The 3914-nt window shown below is 43.6% G+C and overlaps 1 protein-coding gene and 1 non-coding gene across 5 annotated transcripts in view; both read right to left on the minus strand.

Moving 5' to 3' along the window:
- Window positions 1–3914, minus strand: part of RFTN2 (raftlin family member 2) — a 67069-nt gene that overhangs the window by 15815 nt on the left and 47340 nt on the right. The gene's annotated exons all lie outside the window — the stretch shown is intronic.
- Window positions 1045–1118, minus strand: TRNAW-CCA (transfer RNA tryptophan (anticodon CCA)). Its single transcript has one exon. It is a non-coding gene; the product is annotated as a tRNA-Trp (tRNA).

Genomic DNA, 3914 nt, shown 5'->3' on the forward strand with positions numbered 1-3914 from the left:
CGGAGCCTGTGCTCCGCAACGGGAGAGGCCACAACAGCGAGAGGCCCGCATACCGCAAAAAAAAAAAAAAAGAATAGGGAAGAGGTTTCTGGCTAATGTTCAAGGTGTGTGACCCAGGTAGAGAATCACGTGAGGGAACCAGGCCTAGAACTATTCAAAGATGAGAAGGAGGGTTCAGGGTAGAATTATTCTTCTTGAATAGGAAGCAGGAGAATGTCAGGGTAGAGACTGGGGATGACCCTGGAGTGAATTCTCCCCAAACGATTATAGGATGGGGCAAGTCTGAATGCACTAGGGTGTGATGTTTGGCCGACAGCAGGCTTCTCAACGTTTATGAATGGGGTAAAACAGTAAGTGTGGAGACAGTTTCTCAAAGGCTGAGTATCTTAGGACAGTCTCTGGATGCCCAGATAAGACTTTGGAAGGTTAGCATCTTCCCATCTCTTGGGAGGTCCTTAGAGCCAGACTCAATTTGAAATATGTCTGAGACCTCTCTGTCCCTGGTTTTCTAAAGGACATTCTGCTTTAAAATATGTCCTGCTATTTTCAGAACATCTGTGAGATGTGGAATGCCTTTTAGTTTGGAGCATCTAATCATGGTAGAAAGGGAAAGAGGTCTGAAGACTTACAGAGGGACAACTGTTTGACAGGGCAAGTGAGTCCCTCACAGTCTCCAGTAGCTCCTGAGGTAACTCTATTTACTGAGCTTGGAAAGGATATTTCCCCTGTAGCACGGGTTTCTGAAAGGATTTGACTGGTGAAGTCATTACAGGACCAGAGAGAACTTCAAATGCTCTCCTGGAAGCTCTAAGAGGACAGGGCCTACATCTCCTATTCCCTACAGAAATTTTTATCCAAAAAGTGCTGTTAGTTAACTGAGTAACTTAGTACCTTCCTGAGAGGAAGTTAAGAACCTTTGTTTGTTTGTTTTTTATTTTTTAATTTTAATTTTTTAATTTATTTGGCTGCACCGGGTCTTAGTTGTGGCATGCAGGATCTTTAGTTGTGGCATGCGGGCTCTTAGTTGTGGCATGTGGGATCTAGTTCCCTGACCAGGGATCGAACCCGGGCCCCCTGCATTTGGAGTGCAGAGTCTTAGCCACTGGACCACCAGGGGAGTCCCATAAACTCATCTTTCAATGTAGGCAGATGTGAGTGTGGGATCTAGGGAGAGGGAGCCAGGGACTGTATTGACAGCACAAGCAGAGCAGCCAGGCCACAGATGGGGGAGAAATGTGTTCAACCGACTCTACAACCTTATACTACAAAATATTTGGACACATCATTTCTCTGTGATGCATTTACCAGAGAAGCAGTGGAGTGTGCGAGAAATAGTATCAATGGCTTTAGAATCAGATTGACCCTGGGTTTGCATCCCAGCTCTGTTGCTTGCTAGCTATGTGACGCTGACGTAGTCACCCTATCTTTCTGAGCCTCCTGTTTCTCTTCTGTAAAACACAGATGTTTCTAATAATACCAGTGAGGTGGTGGATGTATAGTTCTTTGCACAGACCCTGGAGCATAGCAGATGCTCAGTAAATGTTTCCTTCTCCCTTTCCTGCCTTCTTCGACTCATTTCATAAGAAAACAAAAAGAAGACTCTCTACTTGGGTGTTTTTTAAGGGAGAGGGGTTTGCTATGATATCAACAGACAATCAAGAAAGAGCCTGGCTTCCCACTAACAGAAGATCTCATGGACTAAACTAAGAAAAGTAACTTCGATTTGTGCAATGCTTTCGGTGTACTGAGTATTTTCCACGTGAATTAGCGTATTTGTTTCTTATGACAATCCTTTCAGGTGGGCAGAGAAGATATTATTTTCCCCATTTTATGAGTAAAGAAATTGAAACCCAGAGTTTTGTCATGAATTGTCTCTAGTTTCCCCCTTTCCACAATACCACACCATCTCTACAGCAAGTGCAGAATGAACTCAGGGAAGCCCTGACTACAGAGAGGAGTGGCCTGGTTTAATTCCGTTCTGACTGGACAACTTTATAATGAATGAATAAATGTAGACTATTTTGCAGAAGTCCAGATTTCTACATTAGCATCTCCCCAAGTTATCATTTCAGCTTATAATGTTGTTCAGGAGTTGTAATGGACAATAACAAAGGAAATAAAAACAAGGGTTCATTTTTTCCTGGGCCAATTAGACTATTTAAACAGAACATACAGGTCCTGGTGTTAGTATGTTGAAAGGAAGGACAGACAGGAGCAAGTTCATGATCTGTGGCATTTAAGTGCCACATAAAAAGTGAATCACTGAAATCTTTGCCTTAAAAAATTGTCCCCATGGGGCTTCCCTGGTGGCGCAGTGGTTGAGAATCTGCCTACTAACACAGGGGACTCAGGTTTGAGCCCTGGTCTGGGAAGATGCCACATGCTGCGGAGCAACTAGGCCCGTGAGCCACAACTACTGAGCCTGCGCGTCTGGAGCCTGTGCTCTGCAACGAGAGGCCGCGATACTGAGAGGCCCGCGCACCGCGATGAAGAGTGGCCCCCGCTCGCCGCAACTGGAGAAAGCCCTCGCACAGAAACAAAGACCCAACACAGCAAAAATAAATTAATAAACTCCTACCCCCAATATCTTCTAAAAAAAAAAAAATTGTCCCCATGAATTCAGTTTTGCACAAGAATGAATAAGTACTACTTATAAAAACAAACAAGCAACAAAAACAAAACTGAAAAGCAGTTCTATCATGGTTTGATGATATCTTTAGTGATATTTAAATTTAAAAATTATTTTTGCAGGAAGTTATGAGGACAAGTTGAACTTCTGCTTGGTCCAATATTTGCTTACAATTTCAAGCATCTTTGAAACAGAGCTGGAGACTTAGAATTTATGGGTAGGTGGGAGAGAGTCTTTCTGCATTCTTCCATATATAAAAACCAAGGTCATGTTTGATTGGCCTGTGGGAATCACCCCCTCGACTCAGTTGCTCGTGCCTGAGTTTCTGCTTGTGGCATTCTCATACCTGGAATGCCCATGCCACCACCACTCCTCTTCCCAGCCTGCCCATATTTTGAGATTCATTTCAACTGTGACCTGAAAGCCTTCAGTGATCCCTCAACTGATGAGCCACACACCCTTTTCGGGGCTCCCATGGATCCCTCTTATGGAGCTTAATCCCTTTCGCAGGGATTTATCAAGTGGTCACTGGTACACATGTTTCCTTCCTACTAGGTCTAAGCTCCCTGAAAAGCTAGTCTCCTTATCTCTGCATCTTCCATGTTAATTAGCAGAAAACCCCTTTTAAAATAGTGCTCCTGTTGGTGGGAATGTAAATTGATACAGCCACTATGGAGAACAGTATGGAGGTTCCTTACAAAACTAAACATAGAACTACCATATGACCCAGCAATCCCACTACTGGGCATATACCCTGAGAAAACCATAATTCAAAAAGAGTCATGTACCACAATGTTCATTGCAGCTCTATTTACAATAGCCAGGACATGGAAGCAACCTAAGTGTCCATCAACAGATGAATGGATAAAGAAGATGTGGCACATATATACAATGGAATATTACTCAGCCATAAAAAGAAATGAAACTGAGTTATTTGTAATGAGGTGGATAGACCTGGAGTCTGTCATACAGAGTGAAGTAAGTCAGAAGGAGAAAAACAAATACCGTATGCTAACACATATATATGGAATCTAAGAAAAAAAAATGTCATGAAGAGATTAGTGGTAGGACAGGAATAAAACACAGACCTACTAGAGCATGGACTTGAGGACATGGGGAGGGGGAAGGGTAAGCTGTGACGAAGTGAGAGAGTGGCAGGGACATATATGCACTACCAAATGTAAATTAGATAGCTAGTGGGAAGCTGCCGCATAGCACAGGGAGATCACCTCTGTGCTTTGTGACCACGAGAGGGGTGGGATAGGGACGGTGGGAGGGAGGGAGA

Source organism: Physeter macrocephalus, chromosome 2 (genome assembly GCF_002837175.3).
Source record: "Physeter macrocephalus isolate SW-GA chromosome 2, ASM283717v5, whole genome shotgun sequence".
Lineage (NCBI taxonomy): Eukaryota > Metazoa > Chordata > Mammalia > Artiodactyla > Physeteridae > Physeter > Physeter macrocephalus.